The sequence below is a fragment of the Coturnix japonica genome, chromosome 3 (genome assembly GCF_001577835.2).
Source record: "Coturnix japonica isolate 7356 chromosome 3, Coturnix japonica 2.1, whole genome shotgun sequence".
In the NCBI taxonomy this organism is placed as follows: domain Eukaryota; kingdom Metazoa; phylum Chordata; class Aves; order Galliformes; family Phasianidae; genus Coturnix; species Coturnix japonica.
The window spans coordinates 1,656,033-1,682,789 of record NC_029518.1 but is presented as its reverse complement, the minus strand read 5'-3'; the positions used below and the strand labels follow the sequence as shown (position 1 = coordinate 1,682,789).

At 48.9% G+C, this 26,757-nt stretch overlaps 1 protein-coding gene across 2 annotated transcripts in view; it reads right to left on the bottom strand.

Annotated features, from left to right (window-relative positions):
* The window catches only part of SERTAD2 (SERTA domain containing 2), a 72,189-nt gene that overhangs the window by 5,509 nt on the left and 39,923 nt on the right, over positions 1 to 26,757 (bottom strand). The window contains exon 1 of one of the 2 annotated variants that reach the window (XM_015856525.2): positions 12,914 to 13,162. The exons of the other annotated variant lie outside the window; for it this stretch is intronic. The gene's annotated coding sequence lies outside the window, so the exon portion shown is untranslated. Of the gene's footprint in view, positions 1 to 12,913; positions 13,163 to 26,757 lie in introns of those variants that run through there. 2 annotated transcript variants of the gene reach the window in all.

The window sequence follows — 26,757 nt, the reverse complement described above, 5'->3', positions numbered from 1 at the left end:
CATGGGGCACCCAACTGAGGCACAGCCCCAGCCCCATGCTGAGGACAGGCATGTGGAACAAGGGCTGCATGGCACAGGGCTCAGCGGGCACCGCCTGCTGCAGCGTGGGAGGGCTGTGCTGGTGGGGGCAGGAAATGCTGTCACAGGGCAGCTGAGATCCTCTCCTGGGCCCCTCCCTCACCACCTCCAGCCGGGCTTCCCAGAGCCCCTGGGTGGCTTCTCTTCTCCCAAACCAAGGCGCTTTCCTTGCTCAGAGTGGCGACAGGCACAGCCCTGTGTTGTGCATCTGAGCAGGGCAGACTGGAGAGCCCGAAGTTTCATTATACAGCTGCCTCCCAGCTCTCATACAGAGACACAGCATGCCTTCCTTATTGGAGCACCATTCCCAGTTCCCCCAGCCCACAAAGTGACGGAGCCGGGCGGGTGTGAGGCGTTTGGTCACCGCATGCTGGCCAGACAGACAGCACTGCTTAGGACATGCAGACAGCCGCAGGAACGTCTGCGGAGCACTGAAAAGAGAAGAGCCCTCACAGAATGGGAGAGACAGAAAGGGGCAAAAGAAGACAGGGTTCTGATGGAAAAAAGGAATGAGGTTCAGAAAGCATTTGCTGGATGCAAAATCCCGAATCAGATTGGGTTGAAGTGAGCATTTTCTGGTTAAAAATAAGTCCCAAATCGAGATCGTTTTCTAGCATATTATGCAATTAAAAAAAGCAAGGCGGGGGGAGGGAGCAGCTCAGCAGAGCTGAGGAACAGGCAGGCTGCGATCCAAGCGCCTTGGCCAGCTCCCAGCAGTCCCCGCGCCTGGAATCTCGGGTGAGCAAAACCTCTGAAATGTAGCACTACTGCCGGGCTCTGGTTTTTCTCCTCTCCCTGCTGTCACTTGCATGGACTACTCCGGAGCCACGCACGTGGGCTGGGGATGCTGGGGAGGATCTCCTGTTCAAATATTCACAGCCAACACGCCTCCTGTGACTTCCGACAAATACAGCAAGAACGGGAGCTGGAGGCCAGCACGAATCCCAAGTCCTACCGGGCTCCAGCACGCGCTAAAGGAGCTGTGGGTCACAGGGAGGGCCTGCAGCTTCCCACCCCTTCCTACTCACTCCTCCCCTGAAAAAAGACAGGCTCTGTCCTACAGACATACCGACGTTCCATCCGCAACACTCTATCTATTTAAAGAGAGATCTGTTAATGGCTCAGGGACTGCATGAGTTTTGAAGCTTGTCAGACTCCGAGAGGAATGTACAAAAATATTTGCTGCACAAAGCCAACCTTTTTCCTCAGGATAAAGAAAACACCATCGTGGTGGCCGTGCTTTGCTCCTTACACTGGATGATGAAATGGTATTATCGGGGACATTGGCACACATCTCTAATGAACCCCAATGAGTCGGCTGCTGTCGTACGCGCCCAAGATGGAGGTGCTGGTACTGCTGGACATTTTCTAAGCCAGGCAACAGCGATGGGATCATCATTAGTAAACACAACGATAAGCTCTCCACGTCGTGTTCCAGGAAGCTGAGAATGATTCAAGGTTTCCTGTATGTATGACTGTCATGCTTTCACATCTCGCTCGATCTTCACGTAACTTAGTTCAGAGCTTGTCCTTTGCAAAGACAGAACAGACCAGGAAAACTCAACATTTAACCCCCTAGGTTTTCAGTGTGGCTTCCAGTTCTCCCCAGAAACGCTGTTTGAAAAGCATTTAACTATTAAAGGCACAAAGCAGGACTGCAGCCCAAGCAGGAGTGTTTTATTGCCCCAGATGGGGACTCAAACGAACACTGCTACGCTCCCAGCTGTGTAGGGTTCTACTTTATTCCCTTCTCCTCCAGCATGCAAATGGGAATTGTAAAAACATTTTCCTCCAGTTTCCATAAACCACTTTATTCACTCCAAGAGAAGCAAGGAGGCCGTATCTTTTCAGACCAAGTGATGCTGTTGGTAAGAACAGACACGCTTTGAGTCCCGCAAGGTTTTCTCCAGATCTCTGTAATTGTGCAGTTTCGGACTGCCTGTTTGTTCTTTACAGTTCAAACCACCTCCTCCTACCAGCAGCTTCATGCCTACATTAGAGAGATCCCTTTTGCACATCTTAAGGCATTGCATGCCATAAAGGCAAGCTGCAAGCTCAAACACTTCCAACAAAACCCTCACTGGTAACCTCTCCAGCCAGAGCTCCTGCCAGGAAAACAAAGGCACCGAACTTACAGAGCTGGCTCGGCAAAGACTGAGGGTGAGAGCAGGCTGGCTTTGCACCCTTCCAAGCATGGGAAGATGGAGTCCTATGGAACAGAGACAGAGGTTTGGTATGCAAGTTAGTTTCTGAACGTTACTTAGGTATGTGGAACTAAAAGGCTGAAGAAAGGCCATGGAAAAAAAAAAAAGAATTTATCCAAGGAAGGAGGGTGGGGAATGAGCTGGAGATTTTCCCCAACATTATCCACCAGTTGGCCGCAGAGCTGGAAGATCCAGACCCAGAAGCTGAATCATTGTTGCTGAGAAAGATGCAGTTTGCTTTTATGCCCATTTAGGGTGATTGCACGTGCCTCAGAGCCAGAGAAATGTTAGCATTGTTTGGGAGCTGGCTTCTCTTAATTGAAAAACAAAAGTCATATATATATATTCTTTCTTTGTGTGTCATTTAGTGTCCTTCCATTGGTGCTCTTCAGACTGAGCTGGGGGGAAATACAGTTGGGGCTCAGCAGAAGAGATCATCAGCTTGGACTGACCACACAGGATAAAGTTTATGCAGTGCCTGCCTGTGCCTCCCAGCCTGCCTGGTGGCCAACCCTGGGCTCTGCAGGGAGAGGGACGCACACATCGAGGCAGAGATGCTGGTTTATGCCATTAGTCCTTGTTACTGCTGGGCTATTTCTAAAGAAGTCATTGTTAGTTGGGTGTTTGGCATGGGGAAGCACTGGATATACTGGGGGGGGGGGGGGAACAGACAAGAAGAAAAGAAAAAAAAAAAAAGAGAGGGAAAGGTGATTAATGTTAACTCACAAAGGTTTGTAACAGCTTTGTTTGAAATGCCTCTTGAGGCTGAGGGCTCTTCTTGGAAATCACTCCCACAGCTCACAAGCACCCTGGCTCTCTGGGGCAGATGGGAAGGAAGACAAAGAAAGAAGAACTGGGCACCAAGAGGGACACAGTCTTCAAGAAGTTGCTTTTCCACTCACATTGCTGCTGCCCCATCAGCCAGCCTGGAGGATGAGCAGATGAATCTAGCAAGGCTCGCTATTAGAACCAGCAGCACATTGCTCACAAAGGTGAATGCACCCAACTGCAGAGCATACAGGCAGCCAGTTTCCCCACATCTGGAGCATGGAGCATTATTTCCCTCTCCTCCATCCCTTGCTCCTCATCCTTGAGGGCTGTGTTGGCTGTATCCGGGCCCCACAGTAGTCAATGAGAGTTTTGTTACGGCCTTCAGCAGGATCAGGGTTTGGCACCAAGAGCTGCAGGACCGAAATAAAAAGGTCTTTTCTGCCAACTGTGTTGGACTGGCAAGATGAGGGCCAGCTCCTCAGCGCTAGCAGAGGTGTGCACACCCCACAGGTATCATTGAGCTGCCCAGCCCAGCTTGAGGGGTCACCTGAACCCACAGCCAGCTCCCATGGCTTCCAAGGATCCATCCCTGAGAGCTGGGGAGGCAGAGAGGTACCTCTAACCCCCCCACAGTTTCAATTGTGGTCTTTAAATCCTGGTACGACAGCATCCCAGGGAGCTGTACAGCACGTACTATGCAGCAGCGCACAGCTACATTCAGCATGCTGCAGCTGGCTCACACGTTGTGAACTGACAGGGCTTTGGTGTGGGTGGTTTTTTGTGTGTTTTTTTGTTTGTTTTGCAAGGCTGCTTCTCAGGATCTGATGCAGATTTTACTTGTTTGAGTTGAATGCGCCTGCGCCGGCTGGTTGAAGGGAGGGCTGCTGATGAGTGCTGCTGGGTAAGGATCTGCTCTAGCAGCAGAGGTGAGCAGGAGACACAAAGGCCAACCCAATGAGAGGGGTGGTGTGGAGAGAGCTGTGCTGGGCTTTGTGCCCCTCCAGAACCATGCTCTCTCATTTACGAGGGTTGTTTTCCCCGACACTTACATTTTACATTAATTCTGGATGGGTTTTTGTTTTGTTTTTTTAAACGGAGTGAGGTTTAATAAGCGCTTACAAAACTCTCCTTCAGAGCTGTATTAAAAAATTGGCCTCCTGGGTAGCTGTGTGCTTCCAGAGAGCACAGGGAATTGCTTTCATGTTTGCAAGCCTTCAGCACACGGCCGCCGGTGCCAGCAGTAGCTGTCAGTGGCAGCTATTTCTCCCCTCTCCCTGCAGGCTCAGCATCAGCACCCACCCACCCACCCTGGAAGGCTGCAAGAGGCCTTTCCAGGCTCAGGCTGAACTGGAAATAAAGGCAGCCATGGTGGGCAATGCTCAGTGGTTGGCCTAAGAACCATTTAGCACAAGGAAAGCTGGCACAGGGCAGCAGAAGCTTGGATGCTCGTGTTTCTGGAGTGCAGCCCCCTCTGTGGTTTGACTTCAGTGCTGGTAGCCCAGAGCCCCCCAGGCCCCAAAGGAACGTCCACGTTCATCAGAAAGTAGAGTGAAGCCTTCCCCAGCAAATAAGCAATGCAATTATAAAGGCAGTCAATAGCGTAACGCCAGCAAACGTGTTCCAGCGATATTTTGAAACTGTAATCTGATCCTACTGTTTCCATCCTCGTGCCTTGCCTGCTCTCCCTTGTTGCATACTGTACTATTTGAGGCCCAGAGGGCAGAGCAAGCTCTGGCTGTTTGTTAATGATCAGAAACTGCGTTTTGAGCACAGCTCTCCATGCGCCGCCCACACGACTTTCTTGATAGTTTGTGAAGCTCTCAGCCTGCCCAGGCCCTGTTAGAAGGCTCTCTGGGAAACAAAAGCGAGCAAAACAACCAGAAACACAACTTGCAAGCACCACTTCTGCCTTCGCTTTCCAGCTCGTTCCTAGCAGCGCTAAAAAAAATAAGAAGGCAAAGCTGCAGTCTAAGGCAATCTCCAACTCTGCAATGTGTTAAGCCTTGCAGGAAACATATGCTTCTATTAAATTGGAAACAGTTTCTAATGCTGTCAGTTTGCTAAATGTAACTTGTTCTCTTGGAAGGAGCCGAGCGGTTCTCATGTTTTTGACTAACTGCACGCACCGAGCAGAGCGCGTCCGATAAAGCTGCAATAAATATAAGGCTCCAATAAATATAGCTTAGGATAAATTACTGCCTCATTAAGTAATTATTTGGAAAAAAGGAGAGCAGGTTTTCTAGATTATAGCCATGTTATTAAGGGTGTTTATAATATTAAGAATTCTATCGGGGTAGCAGAACTTAATACAAGTTTAAATCAGACGGGCACTTGTTAGCTCGTTAAGCCATTAAAATCTGCCCTGGCAGAAGCAGGAGGTGAACAAGACAACACAGGTTAGCTGGGAGCACTGCAGCCCAGCTATGAGCAATGAGGACGGCTCGTTTCAGCACAGGAAGCAGGTAGAGCTGCTAGGCAGCATTCTGAGGCTAGAAAAACAGCTCTTATTCTCATACAAGGTAGTGGTATTTACTACAAAAAAAAAGGGATTGCTCAGCAGAAGACATGTCTGCTGCAAATGTCTTGTAGCAGCTTGATGTGGGCCTTGGTGGCAGACTGCCACTGGGAGCCATGACCCAGGTGATCACAGGGCATGATGCCCTCCTCTGTACAGACACCTCCATTCAGCCCCCCACCCCAGGACAGGCCTTGCTGCAGCCCCACATTTTGCAGAGCTGCTCCACTGAGCCCGGCTAAGGTTCTTCTCAAATTCAGGCTCCACGTGGCAGCCCTAAGGAAGCCACCAGGCCTGCCAAGCACAAATCAAGTCATACAGCACTGGGTGCACGCAGGCTGAGAGGCTCTGGCTGCTGCCAGTGTCAAAAGCTGAAGGATTAGGATCTGCATAACACACTTGGGCATCAGTAGTAGGAAATGAGAGCCACAGTAAATAAAACCAGGCACTATGTTAGGCCAGCTTCTCAGGCTCTACTACAGGATGAGCTGATGACTCAGTAGACTCTGCTTGCAGTCACCTGAAAAGCACTCCAGTACTTCCACACACTGGCTCCCCTGCTCCGTGCTGCTCCTGGCACTGGGGCCCCTCGCCCAGCAGCTGCCAGTCCCACTGGCACACCAAGGTCTGGATGTGGAGAGAAGCAGGGCCGGCATCTCATGGAGCAGCAGAGCAATAGCAATGAAGATGGCTGTATGCCACTCCAGGGCCTGGCTCAGCCACAAGTCAGCTACTTTCCCCCTCTTCCCACTCCAGAGCCTGTGGGGCAAAGCGAGAACATGGCTGGGAAGAGGATCCTTGTAAATCATATTTGAAACAACCTGAAAGTGCCACTGCGGCCACCAGAAAGTAACCCGGATTACCAAACGTACGCTCCCTTTTCCCTGCTAAGATCACACAATGCGATGCAACCAGTCAGTCTCTAAGGGAGAAGGATGAAACAGCACAACCAACACATCCTTCCTCCTCAGCAGCACCACTCGAAGCAATAGATCACGGTGACGCTCTGCTGTACACCACGAGACATCTCTATTGGCACACACATGTCATGGGCTAGCTGGTATTTTTAGTGTGCGCAGGGATGGAACACTGCAGACCCATCTCTGCTGGCTGCGTAAGATTCCCATAAAGGTTAATGGGAGCTGTGCACGCATCCAAGAGGGACCAGACCCCTTTGTGGATAATAAGTTTTCTGCCTGTATTTATAATTGCTTGGTTAGAGCCCTTGCTTTCGAGCATATCACAGCGCCTTTTCCCCACAGATAGCTTGTTTTTCCCCCTTGTCCTTGGCCCTTCATCATTGCATGGGGGGAAAAAATACCCACACTGCTGCAGAAAGAACTGAATGGTTTGCCAAAAAGTAGGTTATTGCTCTGAAAACAGTGCTGAATAAATTATCACAGTCAAACTGAAAAGCAGAAAACCGGGGGGAGGGAGGGGAAGAGCAAAAACCTCCAAAGAAACGTGTGCTGCAAAATGCAAAGCACATCCCAGCAATGACAAGTCATTTTAGTTGCCGGCCTGCAGGTTTCATTTGTTAACTCGTTTCTTGCTACTGAAAGTTAAAAGAGGTAAAAAAACAAAGATTAGAAGAGGAGGCATTTCCTTGGCACTCCATAAAGCTGCTACACTGCACTCGAGTTGCTTTCAACGCTGTTGCTTCAATAAAGGAACGCAGCCCTGCAAACAGGGATATTCAGTGAAAAGCGCTCGCTGGCCCCCAGTTCTCTTGCAGGGAGGCAGTAAAACTGCAGGATGTTTCTCCACCAATGAGAACAACAACAACAAAGTTAAAGTTTGACACGAAAGTTTGCTAAGACAGCGTCCAGTGATGTTATCACGTTGTCTTACCGGTGGCCTTTCAGCCTGGCGCGCTGCAGCGCTCGCGTTTGTTGAAACATTTTCATGTCCGCCCAAGGAACCCTCAGAGAACTGATAAAGGGAACTTTGGCCAGCCTTGAACTGCTCTCAATGCACAGCAGCCAGAGGCAGAGAGGAAAGAGATTTCGTTTTTCACAGCACCTGTTGGACTGTGTGATGAAAACGACTGTACCAAAGCGGTGCCATTCCAAACAGCCTCCGCACGATCCGAAATGTTTGAAGGAATGCAGAAGTTTTCAAGTAAATCATCTCAGCTCATACAGGGATGCTTTTCTAACAGCATATTGTAACAGCGTATGTACTCAATCCATACTTTGAAGTGTACTTCCCATAGGTCACTCAGTGCCGAATGAAAAGTCAATTCCCATTCTGGGAATGGAAAATACAGGAGATGGGGAAACTGAAACTGAGAGTCCTGAACATCATTTTGTATTCGAGCAGAGCAGCCCATTCACCTCCCCCAAGACATTATGATGCTAGTTTTCCCCACAATTAAACGAACAGACAAAGACACACACACACACCACACAGATGTATGACGTGAGCAGCACTGGCAGTGGGGAGAAGCGGGGCAGCAAGAGGAAGCTCAGTGCTGTGTGACACAGGCACGAATGCCAGCAACTTGGTAGTGCCTCTGTTCCTTTGCGAGGCGTTTTGTAATGCCTCAATTAGGGGAGGAGAAGGGAAGGGCTGCTCCAAAGAGCCAGATGGAGCAGGAGGGTGAAAGAGAGCATGTGCTCCAGCACAGGAGGGGAACCTAAGCAAGCTATTGGGCCCCTGGGACAGCCAGCATGAGAGCTGCCCAGGTCAAAATCCTTCCTCCGGCAGCACAGTGCAGCATAGAAGCGTTAGTCACTGCTCCTGCACGGGGATGGGCACATGGAGCACCTGGCAGCACATCGTGCCACGGGAAGTGCTCACATGCAGACAGTTCTCTCTCACTGGTACACACGTACACTCACACGCAGAGATAAAGCAAAGCGTTACCACTAGCTGAAAAAACACTGTGGTTTGTGCATGCACGCCCGCCTCCTATCTTGATGAAATGTGTCTTTTAAAAATATGCAAATGATATGCATGCACGTGTACCTATTAAAGCACTTTCTTCCCCAAGTGAAAGGCTGCATGTAAAAACACACCAAGAGTAAAAGGTTTGTGGAGGCGCTGGAAGATGATGGCGTATTTCTGAATTAGGTTTTAAAACTTCATTTTGCAGCTACCTGAAGTGAAGACAAAGCTGCCTTTAGGCACGTGAAACTAGTCAGACCTGCTGTAGCAGTTGTACGGTTTGCTTCAAATATGCCCTCCACGGTCCTTTCAACCTCCACCCCAATATATATCCGCATAGTTTACCTCCAATCATGGGCGGTTCTTTCTATAGCACAGCTTGCTCACCCTCACCGCCCGCCTGGCACGACAGAAGGTTTTAAAGGACTGAAGTTACAGGCTGCTCTGCAGGGAACCTCAGGGACTGCTGAGGAAGGAGCTGATAATTGTTGTATTTCCATCAGAGGGAGCAAGGCTCCAGAGACACAGAGCTTCTGGGGGAGATCAGGGAGTGAGACAGCAGCTTGACTCATGGCACATCACCCAAGCCAGCTTCTGGGCCACTTTATGTCCTCACAACAAGTCAGAGTTCCTTTGAAAAAGGAACTTTCTTCTGCTACTTCCATACAGCGCCCAGTTTTAAAAAGTAACATGGAAGAAAACAACCCACATTTGCACTTTACTTTTTTTGTGTTCTTAACATACTGGAAGGCTTTTGTATTCAAACTTCCCTGGAAGCAGAAGCTGTCAGATGAAATCTTACTGGTGTGAAAGCGAAGTAAACGAGCTTTGGCTCCTAATAATCACACAAACTTGTGCCATTCAACACCACTTCAAACTCAGTTCCGATGTAATTTTAATGAGAAATTCCTCATTAAGCCCACCACTTGTCAAGACACAGACCAGGTTATATGGGTTAGCAACTTCAGATGTCATAGCATCGTAGAATGGTTTGGGCTGAATGGGACCCCAAGGATCATCAAGTTCCAACCTCCCTGCCACAGGAAGGGCCATCAAGCTCCAGATCTGGTACTAAACCAGATTGCCCAGGGCCCTGTCCAACCTGGCCTTGAACACCTCCAGGGACAGAGCATGCACAGCCAATTCATTGAGAGCAGCACTGCAGAGGGTTCTGGTGGTTGAAAAGCACAATATTGTATGGCAAGACCAGCCATTCTGTACCATGCAGGGCAGAGGAGTGAGCGTGGCCCTTCACTGGGGGATAACAGTGCAATGCACCTAACACAGGGTCACATAATGCACAGCTCCTTGTACACACTAAGCTGCTGTCTCCCTCATGCTAGCCAAGCTCTGGCCGCAGTGAAGGGACAAGTGGGATGCAAAAACTTGCTCTCTGGTGGCTTTGTTGCTCCTCCAGGCCTCTCCAGCACCTTGCTCCTCAGCACTGCTTCCAGCCACTCCTAGTAGTCTAGTAGACCCAGTAGGACTACCCACACTGTACCATGGTGGAGGCCATCCCAGCTCTCCCTGGGAAATGCCCTCAAAGCAGCTCTTCCCCAGGCAGGAGATCCCCTTTGAGCTGGAGGAATCTCCCAGCCATGGGTCGAGTGCACCTTCACAGCTCCTCCCACCCTCCTCGTGGTGCCAGAGCATCTGACACACTCACGACAGCCAGTGTCTCCGCATGGTTTCTATTCCACACAGTGGCAGCAGGGAGGGCACAGCCCCTGCCACACATCTGCTTTCAGCTTTCTGCTCCACTCCAGGGCACCCACCGGCACAGTCAGCGCCGCATTTACAAGGTTTGCTTTTCCTGCTTGTGTTCAACACTCAGCTTTGTTGTTTTATTCTTTTTCTTTTTTAGTGTTTGTACTGGTGATGCTGAACAAACCAAAAAAACAACAACCAACCTGAAGCCTCCACTCCAGCAAACACAAGGACTGAGTTTGTTTGTAAAAGAATTAAAGAACTACCACGTGTCGGAGGGTCCCTCTCCACATACAGAAAGCAGGCACTTCTTCAAGGCAGTACAGCCCTATAGACAGAAACCAAAAGTGCCAATGGGCACTGCCAGGCCCAGAAGGAAGTCAGTGCTGTTCTCAGCTTGTCCAATTCCACCTGCTCCACGCGGTTCATGAGCAGGGGTTGACCCACACTGAAGGTCTGTGCCACCAGCCTGCCTCCATTTGAACTGGACCTTGCTCCCTCCTTTGGTGCGCTCCTGATCTTTGGACCTGGGAGCTGGAAGCCGCCGTTGCTGGCACTGATTGGTGCGTGTGCGTGCTGAGGAGCTGCTGCAACCGGAGCCGGCTCCTCCTGAGCCGCCTGCGCACAGCCAGCTTGGGAGAAGGTGCATCTCTGCTGCCTTACAAAAAGCAGATCACCAGCAAACTACTTACACTTCCAAAGCGCCGCCTCCTCCCCGCTTGACAGGTTACATTTTAAGATGTTACATAAAAGCAGAAATAGTCACAAGTATTTTGGATCACCTCTCTGGTGCGAGAGTTCATGGAGAAGAACTGTGCCAGGAGTGTTTTACATCAGCATGAAAGAAGAGTTCCTGAATGTATCGAATTTGAGGGCTTCCTTGGTAGTAATACATGGCCTTAAACTCCTCGGTGCCTCTCAGGCAGAGGACTAGAATGTTTAGATTATTGAGGCTATCACTTCCACCAAAACACTGAGAAATGGTGGCATCATTTCATCTTTTCCATAGAAATACAGCAGGTGTATAAAGGAATACAATCACACTTCTGAATAAATCAGCACCTACAGACGTGATTAATGCTCTTTGAGACTACTTCAGTCAAAACCTGAAGCACTTATGGCCAGCAAGTTTCTTGTTTGTTTTTAATCAGCTTCAGTGAAAAAGAAATGAGCCCAATACAAAAACTCAAAGTCAGGTTTTATATGCACAAAGCCTGGCTTCATTTGTTAGCAGCCCAATCCAGATCCTGCCCAGAAGGAGTGGGCGGCTTTTACTACCAACTGAAATGGAAGTAGGAGCAGTCACGAAAGGAGGAAGATCTCCAGCTGTTATGTTAGATGCTGCAGTACTTGCCTGGACAATGGAAGAACTCCTCAGGATGTGCTCCAATATACCTATCTGGCAGCACAAATTGCTCATCCTCCCCCTATCTCCAACACCACCACGAGCTCATTACGTTAAATCAGATTCAAAAGATACCAGCTTCTTATGTGGAAAGGCGTGCATTTCAACTTCAGGCAGAAAAGGCAACTTGTAACTCACCCTGCCTAACCAACTGCTTCATTTCTAAGGCGATATATGGAATATCCAACACTTCCCCTGCTCACAGGGGCACCTCCAACGCATTTGGAGGGAGTATTTTATGCAGGTGAGCCCCTACAAGTGGGATTAGAAAGGCAGGAACTGCCTTTTCAACTCACACCGATAGGAAGCGTTCGCTCGAGACGCAGCAGAAAGCTGATGTTAGGGGGCAGCCGAGCCCTCTACCACCATTGTTCGAGCAATGGCACGTCCTGCAGCGGCCAAATCCAGCACCCGGCGACGGCACAGAGAGCTGCCGTGTTGCCCCCGGGCACCGGCTGGGGAAGCCTGCGCTTCCCTAAGCAGGGAGTTTGCACTTATCTGAGCACGGGCTGCCACGGAGAGCCGTGACATGCTGTGCCCCGAGTCGGGTGAGGGGGCCAGCAGGTGAAACGGGCACGTTCGTTTCACGTTCCAGCCGTCTCACCGCCAATTAGCCAGAGAGGGGCTTAAAGGACAGCGCGTGAACCTCCCCACGGATTTCCAACACAAGTGTCCCGGAGTTTTCCAGATGAGCTTGAGAAAACGCAAAGAAATAACAGCAGGTAACTGCACTCCCATTTCTGTGCTTAAAGACAGCTCGTCCTTCCACACCCGACACACCGACACGAGCGAGACAGCGAACACCCTGAACGAGAGGGGCACCAAAAGAAAGATCGCGCTCCAAGAGCCGCCCCCCCGCAGGAAGCCACAATGAACGCACCGCTTTCTAAAGCCGAACAACCGCTGTCCACAACCTCCCCCCACCTCCCGCTCCTCCCGGCTGAGCTATCAGGGAGCGTGGGGGGAAGCCCCGCTAATCCCTGCCCTACCGCAGCCCAGTCGGGATGCAGGCATGCCCGGCCATATGGCAGCCTCGCTTCGGTGCGACAGAAGCTCCCCCGTCCCCCGGCTCGCCCGCCGCCACCCCGCGGTGCCCCCAGCGCCCCGCTCTCCCCGCTGGCTCCCGGCGAGGCTGCACCCTCCGGCCGTTCGGACGCGCAGCGGGATGCGGCGCACTTTGTATCGATTAAAAGTGCACGGAGCCTCGCGCACCTGCCCCACGCCTCTCTCCGGCCGGAGAGCGGCTCTCGGCTCCGCACGGCCCGGCTCCGAGGGGCTGCAGCGCGGACACGCCGCCGGCAGCACGCAGCCCCAGGGGCCGCCCCCAGACCCCTCCTCGCTCACCACATGCGGCTCCAGCCGGCAACTCGAGCACGCGGGGCGCCGGCTCTCGCCCCTCACAGCAGCTCCATATGGCGCTCCCGCGCTGCGCCGGGGTGCAGAGGAGGAGGAAGAGGAGGAGGAGGACTTAAGCCTCCGCTCGGCGATCACGCAGCATTATACAATGGAGGAGGGGGAGGAGGGAGGAGGCGGGAGCAGCCCCGTCTCCAGCCCTTGCCGCCAGCGCTGACGCCAGGGGCGGCTCCGGCGAGCTCCTCGCCCTCCGGCCCGCGTCACGGCCCCGCCTCACCCCGGCCTTCCTCCCCCGCCTCCCGCCCTCCTCCTTCTCCTCCTCCTCGTCCTCCCCCACGCGTGCCCGTGCCCGACCCGCAGCCTCGGCGGCACCGCTCCAGCGCTCGGACTCGGGGCCGATAGAACTGGAAGAGCCGCCGTAAAGACGATGCGTAGTCCTTCCTATGGCTTAGGCATTAGGCTCTGAAGGTCCCGTAACGATTTGGGATCAATTGAGCTGAAGGCCAACCTAGAGACAGAGTTCCATTTCCAAGCGGAAGACTGAAAAGAACGGTGCTTGCACACACAAAAATAATCACTTTAACCTGTATTATGCCCTTAAAATGACAACTGAAGGAACCCCGTGCAGCCGGGGTTTAAAGCACTGAGGCTGCTATTTCCTACCGCTGACGCCATGAGCGTGGCCCCATCTCACCTATTCTCAGAGTTCTGTCCCTCTAAGCAACTCGAACAGCAGGCAGCAGAAATTAAAGGCAGGATTTCCCCTGGCTGGATCCCCCCCAGCAGACAGGTGCGGAAATTCAGCAAGCAGGACCTCCAAAACTATCGTCAGCATTACCAAAAGTCACTAAATGAAAGGAAAAGCTTCGTTTTCTTTAGGACTCCAGTGGCACCTGCCCAGCAAGCTGCAGCCTTTCAAAAGACAGCCAGAACAATCCAACACGTTCATCAGTTTGGTGGTTTGTTTTTTTTTGGAAGCCAGATGTCAGGGTCGCGTTCTGCACCCTTCACACTGTGCTGGGGGGGCAACTGCAGTGATGGCTCTGAGCTCTCCCTGCCAGATTTAAGAGCAGAATTAAACCTTCTGTAGTTACAGCCACGTAAATCCTGACCCCTTTGCTCATCCATTACAGTGCTACGTTTTTCCCCACTCCCCTGAGTGCAGCCAGCAGAGGCAGTGAGTTCTGATAAGGGCTGTATGGATCTTCCCCCACTTGTTCTGGGAGTTGCTCTGGACGTGTACCACAGTGGGATCTGGCTGCATGTAACAGTGCTGGGGACGCATCCAGCCGAGCAGCGCCTGCCTTCTGGAGCTCAAAGTCCACAGCAGGCTTATGGCTGCTGTGCCTGGGTGTGTGCAGGCTATCACCAGGACTGTAGGCATAACCACAAACATTTGCTAAATAAGCAGCTGGGCTCCACTCTGACATGCAAGGCCTCAGTCTTGCCATATAATACTTGGCAGCAAAAGGCCCAAGCCTTTACCCAAGTGTGAGCACTTGTGACTTTGCTAGGTTGCTCCAATTTTATGCTAGTCTAAGAGAAAACTCACCGCCCCTTCTGTTTCCTACTGTAACTCCCCTGGGCCTTTGTTGGCAGGAGTTGATAGTCACACTGTAACTCAGATCATTCCTCCCAACACAACGAGTACAACCTGCAACCACGCTCAGCAGCACACTCAGATGAGCATAGGTCACAACACGGATCGATCCAAGCGGAGTTCCTGCCTACGCTTTGCTGCATCCTCCTCCAGGATGAGGTAAGGCAACACACAGTGAACAATCCTATTGCTGACTGCAGCTCCCCATGGCCTGCAGTGGGGTTTCAGGAGACCTTCCTGGCTGGGAAGCTCAGCTTCGCAGCAATCTGGTCAGGAGGTGTCTGCAAGGCCCAGCAATTTGCCCAAACATGTCAGCGAGCATGGAAACAGCCTGTGTCTGAGCCATGAAATGTTGGGCAGGGAAGTGAGTTGGCGGAGACTCTCAGAAACCACAGGAGCTGGGGGAAAAGTGTCCATGCCTGCAAGGGGCAGACCATTGAGCTGCTCACACAAGAGGGTACAAACTACAAGAGAAGGAACCAAATTGTGTTTCTCTGCTGGGTTCTGACCTGACACGGGCCACAGGCACAGCCCAAACATAGGGATGTGTTTGAGAACTGACAGTCAAAGTCTGCCTGAATGAGGCCGGGTCTCCTTCAGATCATTCAAATCCATCCTGTACTAAGCATAAATCAATTAACAGACAAATCAAAGATTGGGAGGGGATAACAGACACCAGACTTCCTAGAGCAATTCATTAGAAATATTACAGATGGCCAGGTAATCTCTGGCTATCAACGAGTGCAATTAGGAAACAGGCAATCGTCAGCATCCCTTAAGTTTAAAAATAAAAAAAGAAAAAAAAGAAAAAAAGAAAAAAAAAAGAAAAAAGAAAGACAGTGAACTGTTTCCTCGGTTTCTAATTGCATCCCAGGCCTTTCTAATTGCAGTGCATGTTAATGCTACAAGGGTTTCACAAGGTAATTGTGAGAACAAAACAGCTTAACTCCCTCCCTGGATGCTTTGGCATTAGTGCACACAGGGGTGACAGAGAAGCACCTAACACTGCTCCCCAGCAGGCAACTTCTTGCAAAGACCCTACCAGCCCCAATAACTTGGGAAAACCATACCTAGGGGCCTGCCTACAGCCAAAGGTGCTTGTCCCACTGGTGCAGTGCTGTCCATTGTGCAGTACAGGTCCCACATGGAAGAACCACTCAGAGGGTGGTGACGCACCGGAACAGGTTGCCCAAGGAGGCTGTGGATGCCCCATCCCTGAAGACATTCAAGGCCAGGATGTGGCTCTGGGCAGCCTGGTCTGCTGGTTGGTGCCCCTGCACACAGCAGGGGGGTTGAAACTGGATGATCATTGTGGTCCTTTTCAACCCAGGCCATCCTCTGCTTCCACGATTCTAAGCAAAGGTGTGAATTAAACATCATTAACCATCACAAAGCCTCAAGACATCCCCATTGAGGCCAGCTTAGGGTCAACTGTGGCCTTCTGGAGGGAGCCATAGGCAGGCGATGACAGCAACAACAGCACTGGAGCAGGAGGGAGAGATGCTCAGCAGCAGCACCAAAACTGAAGCACTAATTGTTTTCTTAAGCAAGGGTCAGCTGCAAATAAAAGCTATCAACTCAGAAAATAAATAAGAGAAATTAGAGTGCTGCATTACTGCAGTCACACATCACCAGGGAGCTGAGCTGCACCTGTGGAAAGCCATGTTGCTTTGCTTTAGATTTCAGTTGGCTTCTGTTTTTTTTTTTCCCTGCTGGTGCAAGTCATCCACTGTAACAAGGCTGCCACGCACATCCCAAGGCACAGAGTTGAAACAGAAGGAAGGAATGCTCCCCCTTCGCACTCCAATTTTAGCTTTTTCTTTTTTATTTCTTCTTAAGATTTTCTGTTTTAGTTCCTGTTTTTCTCCTCTAATGTTCCCGTGGCAGGAGGAGAAACACCGTTCCCTAGAATGCATAATATGCTTAATTATCATTCTCTGTTAGTTCTCTAGGAAAAAAAAAACCCACCACAACTACAGGAGAAATCGGTTTAATTAATGAGTGTGACCAAACACAGCCTTAGTTCTAATGCAGTATCATATGTTACATGTCTAACTGGGCAGTTGGTCTTACTTAGGTAAAATGAACAGAGATGCGAAAACCATGGAGCTCATGAATCAATGTTGTGAGCACAACTAACCTCCTCCACGTGCTTATTCTAAGACTTGCTGCAGATTTCGATGCCAATGTCTGTTCCCAAAATCTGCTTGTGGCTTCGAGCGGCACAGGATCAGGCCTTTAGAGTCTACTATTGTAAAGCTGGGGCTTGGCAGGACCAAGGGCTGTGCCACATGGTGAGTTCATAGAGGAATTAAAATAAAAGCAACAAACAAGATGTTAAGTGAAGTAACTGTACCTGGTAAAAATCCCCAGAGCATTTCAAGGACAAGAAGGGCAAGGTTTTGTCTGAAAGTGAGACTTTGTGATTTGAACGCCTTGCAAAAGGGCTGCTACTCTTCACATATTAAATTATTAAGGAAATATTATGGAACTGGATTATCAGGAAAGAAAAAAAAAAACAAAAAAAAAAACCAACCAGCAACGTGCATTAGCTGGCCTAGTCAGAGGAGGTTTTGCTGCATTCCTCGTGCACTGAGATGACTCCCTCCCTCTGTAATTCCCTGTGCACTCCCAGTGCTCTGGAGGCTGCTGGTCTGCATCATCATCGCTCCAGCTGAAAAGCTCCATCCCCTGACAAAGTGTGCACTGCCTGCCTGCCATCACCGGGTACTCACATATCTTTCTGCCTTCTCACAGACATCCTTGTTCTCTCCTATATTCCATTCAGGCTGAATCTCTGGTGAGACGTGCTTCACTGTGGAGCCAGGCCGTGCTGTTCACACCAAAGCTGTACAGCACACAGGACCCTCAGTCAGTCCCTGCTCTGCACTCAAGCTTCTGGAGATGCAGTGGACTGTGCTTCACATTGTGTTAAGTTTTAAACAATCTGGGACTGTGAAATGCTGCATTTTTATTTCTCCTTTCAGTGCTCACTCTGCAGCCCCTCTCCAAGGCACATGCCATTCTCTTCTGGAACACTTAGTCACATCTTTGAAGAGAGGCTAGGTTGATACTCTGATTCTCATTTAATACTGGGGGCCAGTACATTAAGAGAAAAAAATCTACGGATAGAACCAAAGGCTCTGTTTTACAACCACGAGGGAATACTTTAAATAAAGGAAAACAACAACAACAACACAGAAGCAGAGGGGAAAAACACAGAGAGATGGCCGGTCTTTGGGTTTAATTAACCACTGATGTGAACAGATGTCACTGAAATCAAGCCAGAAGCCTTAGGCCACCCACTAGACTCCTGCACAATCCCAACCTGATCCTGAAAACCTGCACAACACAGGGCTGTCAAACATGAGAGCCACACGTGTGCCTCATTAGCACAAAGGGTGCCACCACGTCTGTTATGCTGATGGACGCTCTGCTCCCCATTGCTCACAGGACAGCAACTCTTCCAACCTGGATTAGCACATGGCAGCTCCTTTTCAGAAGCAGAGCTCTGCATGGAGTCGTGCATCTCTGGAGTGCAGACATACCCCACTGTCTTCTTAAACACACCTGGAATGTGGCAGAAGCCTGTCTGCATAGGCACGCTGGAATATGTTTAGCACTACTCGAGCTTGCTGCAATGCTGAAGGCTCAACAGACCAAATGGGGCCACCAGCAGGTGATGAGTCTTACAGACATGAATGTTCCTGCTCAGATGTGTGGCATTAAAGAGCAGTGCAGCAGTATTGGAGTGTCTGAGGCTGAGATGGCACAAGCTAAATGGTGTCATAGCTACAGTGTTGATGCAGGATGATGCAGTGCTGCAAACCTTACACAGCACTTAAAACCACATCACTAGAGAATGATATGCTCGTGCTCAGATGCATTACCGAGGGAAAAAAAGAAAAATACATTTCAGCCCTTACTTATATGAAAACACAAGGCAGTACACTGACATCCAATCAAATGCACCTATTCTCCAGCAGCTTCTGCTGGCAGGATGGGCACAGCACATTAAGCTCCTACACCACTTGGAAGGCTTGGGCATGTTGTTTCCAATTGGCTTTGTAGAACCACTAGACTCAGCAATGTTAACCAAGTGAGATACGGGGATTTTCAGTGTGATCCCAATTTGCAACAATAAATCCTTCCTCCCACTGTCCCAGGTGCAAAATCCTTCACGGACGATGATAATCTGAACTCCTTTCAGACAGATGGCCTTCGAGGGGTCTAATTTTAGGCAGTGAGTGACCTACACAACTTGTTCTAGAAAAACCCCAAACCCCAATAAAACAGTTGAATCTGCAGAGCCAAATTTAGGTGAGAAGAAAAAGCCAGTAAAATAAAAACAAACAACAACCAATAACTATCACAAGAACATCAAATGTAGCATAAACTCCCACTGCTGTTGTGTTCCACTCTGAATAAACGAAGACCATCTAGAACTGAACTCATTGAGTCAATGCAATTAATGCACAAATTTTTCTGTTTTAACCCTTCACAGAATGTGTGAATTCATTAATCACGTGCAAAAAACAAAGTTGTAAGAAGAGGGAATGGGCATATCGGATGCTTGTACTGACCATGGCTGTGGAAATGATTCATTTGAGCTCTCTGCATTCCCTCAGTTCCCTTACCAGCAAATCCCATATTGTATGCACACATAAACAGAGCGTGGGTGAAGCCTGAACTTCTCATCCTTGCCTAAAGCCATCCCTGCAATGGGCAGATGTTAGCTTGTTAAAGAACAAGGGAACAGCACAGGTTCATTTATGTTCTCTCCAAACCTTTTTTACACTCTTACTTTGAAGGAAGCTCTTCATGTAGTGACCATCAGCTAAAGGCTAAGAGAGGTCGCACCTACTCCATATTCCTAAGCAAAGATAGATGAAAGCTTTGCAAACCCTACCCTGTTCTCCTGGTATGTCACCAGGACAAAGAAAAAAGCCAAAGATCCACTGTTTATTACTACCTTGTTCATCTTCTCACAGCTCCTACTTGCTCTCGCCCTCTTCCCAAAGAGACTTCAGGGAGCCAACGTTCTCAAGTCTGGCTCTGGGAGAAGGGTGAGGCACCTCTCCTGCCTGCTTACCCCCATCTCTCTCCTCCCACAGCATCTGATAGCATTTGAAGGAATAAAGAAGCTGTGCTACAGGCAGGATGGCAGAGAGCTAGGAAAGCTGGTGCTGCATGGGCCATGCTGCTCCCTAAAGTCCACAACAGCTGAGACAGCCACTTCCTCTCCCAGCCAGGACAAGGGGATGGGCAGAAGGCTCCCAAAGTCCTTTCCTTCAGAGAGATTCCCTTTCCTGCAGAGCCCCAGCTTTTCTAGCCAGCTTCCATCGGTTTTATTTGCAGGAGGAAAGACGTGAACTGCTGTCAGGGTGCAAGCAGCCATTGCTCCTGTCCCACAACCTGTGTGCAGAAGCAGGAGCTGCCTGTTGTTTCCAAGGAAGGCACCAGCCTGCTTGCAAGAGCCAAACAGAAGTCAAAACCTGGGAGAGATCCCCAGCCTGGTCCAGCAGGGGTGACAGTCCATCTGCTATCTCATGCCCCAGGGCATTTGCTAACCATCCACACCCAGGGGACATTCCTAGCATGATTTCTGCTAAACAAAAAGTCAGTGACCTCAGCCACTTTGCTTGCATATCCACATTTACAGCCCAGTATTGTTAACCTTTAGGTTAAAACTTCTTTTTCAACCTGTTCTTCTGCTCACTTTCCTTAGCTGAACCCATGCCACGGGAGCAAAAGAAGAAGTGAAATGTATGTCAGAACGCTGATAATTTGACTCGACACACATACACAAATGGCGTTCCCATGCAGGTCAGCAGCCAAAAACCTCTTCTTTCTGACAGCACTCAGCAAAGGAAACCTTTTCTCATCAGAATAGCTGGGAACATGCAAGTGCTTGTTGCACTCCTGCCCTAACAGTGGGGTCCATCAGGAGTGGCCCCTTCAAAATGCCACATCGTTACTCATGGCAGGGAGGAAGGAGACCAGGAGTTTGGTGGCTTTGTTTTGGATTTCAAACCACAACAAGCCACATCTGTTACTGAAACACCATCTTCCATGAGACTTTCAGGGGAAAGCCCTCAGCCCCACAGCACGATTTTGTTAGCAGTCCTGGCTGATAATGAGTGGAAAACGCACTTGTTTTTCTGAACTTTTATCTAGCGAAGGTCCACCACAAGTTAATGTAAGTGAGAAGATGTCCAAATGTGCCTTAGAAAGTTTTAATCACACTTCTTCTCTTTGCGAGCCAGCCATCATTCAGTAGCTAGGTGGTTCTAAATAAAGAACTCTAGTCAACAACAGGAAATAACTCCCACAGAAAAAAAAAAAAAAAGAAAAAAAAAGAGAGAGAGAGAAGGGCAGAATACAAACTCTCAGCAACTCTTGTACATAGCACACAACGGCCTTTTGTTCCATGCACATGAAGTCTCAAATCTTTACTCTTTGGAACATGTTCTTGCTATAAGTAAATAAAACCTTTTTCTTGTAGCAAACATGGATCCCTTTCCTGTGTTTCTCCCAAAGCGGTCGCATCAAGGAGTCAGAAAATCACAGGCTACTCCCATTCTGTTCAGTTCATAAGGACATTCTAGGGATGCCGCACAATGATCGGGATTTTCAAGAGTTACTGATGGTGTTTTTTCTTTCTTTCTCTTCTTATTTACTGCATTGGTGCAGAGGGAAGTGCAGCACTGTGTCCTCAGCTGGAGACAGCTTACGTGCTTCTTAACGTTCAGAAACCACTGCGTTCAGAAAGTACAGAGCACCTGGTCTGTGGGGAGGGGGATAAAGGAGAAGCCACACATCTCTAGCTGCTTATTTTTAAACTCCTGCTAGTGTCTACAGTCATCAGCTTTTAACCATACCAGATGTCACAGGCCAGTCCCTGTAAACATTACTGGCAAAGACCACCTGCCTTCTTCTGCACACAGTCTTCCTAAATCCAGCAGAAGAGCCTGGCACTAGGATCCAAATGTGCCACAAAACAAGTGCCACAGGCGTCAGGCAGCACAGGCTGTGCTTCAGAGAAAGCACTTTCAGCCATCACTTCAGGATTTCTGCAGCTCACATTAACTCATCTGGGCTGATGGGTTGCTCCTGCCTCCAGTGCACATGTCAGACAGACAGGACAATGGGTTTCCCAATGAAAGAAGAACTCCTATCCAGTGAAGATTTAGACAGAAGGGTGACTAGGATAAAAAGTCTATAGGAGACACTGGAAAGTAGGCTGGGGACTAAACAGCATGGAGCAGCTTGGAAGAGAACAAACCTCCAGTCAACAAGAAATGTAGCCATACTAGCACTGGATGGATGAGAAACTAAGAGCACATAAACAGGAGAAGAGGAAAAAAACAATAATTAAAAAAACAAACACAAGTTTGTTCTTGTTAAACTTCAGGCTGCGAAGTAGCGACTTTGCTTTCAATGGAGCCTGTCTAGTCTGCGGTGCCCACAGTACCTACTACACAAATAGCTTTATAGGCTTATAACAGGGCAGTGAGGGAAACCTTTAAAAATCTGTTGTTTTGCTTATGTTTGTTTGGTGTTTCGTTGTTATTTTTTTAATTCCTTAAAGTTTTCATTAGTGGTCTGGTGCTGTCAACAACCAACCTCTTCCATGAGGTGTCGTTTGAGAAACGCATCTCCATCTTCCCATAGATTCTGGCTCACCCTGAGCAAAGATGATCTCAGGCTTCAAGAAAGCGGATCAATTCCCCTTTCCATCCTCAGAGAGATTTGAACTGCAGCATTTCCTAGGAAGGTAAGATTGCTCCCTTTGTGGAGGAGAACAACTTCCAAACATGCATAATGCACACTGCAGACTTGAGCCAGGTTCTCCCACCTGTATGAGTGCTCAGCACATCAGAACCAGAAGAAACAAAAGAGTCTGAATACAGAACTGGCAGGATCAGACCAGAGGACAGAAGCACCCAGCAATCTGATCCATCACCCATCAATGTATTCATTTGCTGTACTGGAGAAGGAAGAGGGAAAGAAAGGGCTGCAGGACTAGGCACAACATACAGAAATGCAAAGCCAAAACCTGTGAAGGAATACACTGATTTACTCCTTCTGGCTTCAAACGAGTGTTTGGGTGTCCAAGAAGGGAATTTTAAGATGATGATTGTTTACTAGCTGGCACAGATAGGGCCCTGCAGAAAGCACGAATGCATCTTGAGGAACATTGCTATCATTTGTGTTAAGCATCTACTGGAGTAAAAACACACATAGCAGATTTTAGAAGTCAGCTGATCCCAGTAGCTTTCCATTCGAGTCACCTGCCATAGCCCTTTTCCTATATGGCCTAACTGCAAAACCAGTTTCCACTTTGGAGATGAGCCCTTTTCAAATTACACAGGTGCAAGAGTTGAGATTACAGATCCAGAATGGAGATTTTTACTTTTTTTTTTTTAAACTGGAATATGGAAAAATAACTTGACATGCACATGGGTGTGCCAGTGTGTTTGTGTGCGCGTGCACTGTCAAAAGTCTACAGGAAGAGCACACATCAAATCTGCTTCCTAATGCAAAATGTACTCTCAGGCTGAAGCAACTTCACATTCAAATCTCACCCCAAAATAAATCTTGGTGGTTGTATTACAAACTCAAAAGCAGGTACAAATCTGAACTTGCAGTTGTAGCATTTTCTGGTTTAGAAAAGAACTTCGGATGCCACTTTTTAGAGGTCCAGACTCCTGCTGAATGTTCAGAAAGGAAGAAAAGTCAATGTGGCAACACATCCTACAGAAGCTGTCCCACCACTTCCCTGATATCACCCATTAGATTAAATACTACTTATACTTCAGTGGGACCAGCACACTTTAAAAGATTCAGTCTCTCCCTCTGTCTTTTTCTCCCTCTCACTGAACGATATTTCTGCCCACATGCACTGACACATACAGCGTCTAACAAGGCTGTGATTCATTTTCAGTTCTAGTCATGCTCACAAGTGATGTAGCACACTTGCTGTGCCTTCAGGATCTGCGTAATTTAGCTTCATTTTCTCTGCCCCCATCCTGCATTAAGTGAAGTTCCAACAAAGCCAAGTCATCTCCCAGCAAACCACCCTCCCACCTCCTTGGGGGATGTGTACAGCAGGAGTTTGAATAATAATAATAATAAAATTAACAAATATATATAAGAAAGAGAAGGGGATGGGAGCTTGAGAGATACCATGCATTGTTAGAAAGCTGTCTAACATCCACAAGGAGTGAATAATAATAGGACGTACACTACCCAATCGTTGCAGTAGCTGTATCAGTCCTGAATCATCTCACCTAACCTGTTAAAAGCAGCAGTGTCTTACACCAGGAATATCGTGCACATTCATGCTTAAAAGATGACTGGCATGTTAAGCTATAATTACTGGTTTGTGAGGGCTAGTGCCTCCTCAGCCTGCTCCACAGTGACCACTCACTGCCCTGTGTCCTGATGCAGCCATCTGAGCACACTGACAAGTCCGTGGAGATGCAACGTGTCCCACTGCCATCCTTCAGGAATTACACTGGCTGGTTCTGTGATACAAAATACAAGCTGCTCCTGAGCTAAGTTCCGTGTATTTGAGGCATTAGGCCAAGCCTGAACAAAGTGAAACTCGGGCTTTTTATATGATAAATCTCACCGGCATTCAAATTGAATCTCAGAAACTGAGATGCAGTAGTTGTCTGAAGAGAATAGGTCTCTGTTTTCAGTGTTTTAACAAACAAATTAAAAGTGTTAGCATTGCCCTCAGTTCTCACCTTCAGCGTGGAACTAAGTTGTGATGGAAAAGAAAACTCAGAAGAAAAACAAGTCAACTGTGCTTCTCCTCTTGCAGAAGTCCCCAGTCAGAAGTGAGTCACTGCAGACTCCTCCTAGCAGATCTTGGTGATCTGCATGACTTCCTTAATCCCCAGGCAATGACACCAGGAAAGGAGAATCAGCAGCAAAAGCTAGAAGGCTCTTCAACATTGGAAATACAACCACTGATAGGGCTGCTGTCACCACAGAGCTTCACTGTAAGCTACAAGGAAATGTCCAGCCCCTCCTTGTCACCACAAAATACCTGGGAAGCTCCCCAGCATGCAGAAACCACTAGCTAGGCAGACTCTGGTTGCTGACCCCCTCAGTCATGACCATGATGAGCAAGCCAGAACAGAAAGTAAATTCCCCGCCTACCCAAGGAGATGGCTTAGTCTCCTCCTTGCTCACTGACTGCTGGCTGGGCCACAACAGGGAGGATCTGGGTCATCCGCTGGGCTGCTGCTATGGCTCTGGGTGCTCTGAATGAGGAGGGCAGCTCCTGGGGCTGTGGTAACGGTCAGGCAAAGCAAGCAATGGACTGTCATTTCAGCAGACAGCACCGTCTCATTTCACAAATTGAAGAAACGCAGCACAGGGAACCCGTTGTATGGCTAGTAGAAGCTTATTGTGGAAATGAAAGTCAAATCCAAGTGTTTTGGTTTTCAGAGCGCTCAAGACAGGTCCAGCTTCCTCCATCCACGAGTCACACTGTCCTCAGGGCAGGGCTTGAACCTCTCATTTGCTTTACGTCTGCGGCTTTCAGTCTTTCCTCGTTTGCAGATCCCTTCATGCTCTCCAATAGGGCTGTGCATTTACATGTGCTGACAACAGGTTGGCTTTCCCCAGCTTCCCTGCACATCCTACACGTAGCCTGTGGATCCCTGAGAGCTAAGAACAATGATCTGATCCCCACGGCCCTCACTACAAACTCCCATGCGTCCTCCTCTTCCCAACAGAGCCAACACAGTATGAGAGTCAGGCATGGGCAGTTGCAAAGTAGCTCACACACATTCTGGTTGCCCTAATCCAAGACAAAGCACAGAGTTGCCCTCGCATTTCAGCATTTCCCGTCTCAAGGTATGAAAATGCATTATGCTGTCAGCCCAGCCTAAGGGCTGTTATTTAATTTACTTGAGGAGGTAAGTGAAAGCCCCTTCATGCAAATGCTTACAATGTGATCTGGAAAACAGCAGGCGTAATTAGATAAAATGGCAGCAAAGCCCACCAGGGAAATAATGTTAATTCGTGAGGATTTTCCTCTTCACCTTCCTCCCAGCAAATTTTGAAGCCGAAGCAGGGCGAGGGGGAGGGAATAAAATCGGAGTGTACCTCAAAATATACATCAGCCGGGAAAGTAGAAAAACAGGACAGCAACCAGTGGGGTCATCTAAAAGCTGCCTCAGCATGGTACCTCCATAGCAGGATTAGCAGTCAGTGCTCCTTAGGAATGGAGCGCTGAAAGCAAAAACTGTTCCATCACTGTCATAAGCTATTCCTAGTAGAGACATAATAGGCAGCATCTCTAAACTTCACACCATCTCCTCACCATGGCCTAACCAGGCAATGCAGAAGACCCGTCACATGATAAAGCCATCACTGAGCCCCCCGCCTCCAGTAACAATAAAAAAAAATCAGCTATTTCACAATGCTTGAGAGCAGGTCTGGCATTTCCAACCCACACACAAATTCCTTCCTCCAAAAGCATCCAGGAAGGGGGGGTATGGCCAAACCCTGTCACTGCATCACTGGGGCACACAGGGGTCACTGCAGGACTCCTGAGTGGCAGCAATGCTCTTGCAGCGGCCCCAGGAAGTCGTGGCTCTGAATTTCAGCTTCTCCCTCCCACCTAGAAGCCAGCCAGAAAGTCACCTCCTGATTGCTGACCTGCCACCACCAAAATGGATTCCAATTAGCCAACTCACTCCCAGCTATTAGGAAAGAGGCATTTTTTGTTGTTGAGTAATTACTCCTCATGAAATGGCTCACATCTCTAGTTGATTAGGTCACAACACAATGTGAACAAACTGATGTAACAGAGATATCTTTAACCTGCTAAATTAAGGCATACTTTCTCAATATAGAAAGCTTAATTGAAGCCATGCATGGGGTGCTTACTGAAGGCATCTAGACACAGAATTGTTACATTCACAAACAAACTGTGGTTGAGACAGAAAGGCAACCTGTCTGTATTCAGCTTGCATATTAATTGGAAAAAAGCTGTTTTGTCTGCTTACTTGGATAGGAAACGACTCAAAATGATTGCAGCAGCTTGACACCAGCAGTTAAATATGGAATGGCAATGTTTAGATGACATCTCTGGGAGGAAAGAGGAGATTTTTTTGTTTGCTTGTTCCTTTATGCACATCCCTAACAGAGGGAAGGCCTCCTCTGGTCAGGAGCACACTGGTTAGAGCAATCAGAAACACCCACGGCTGGC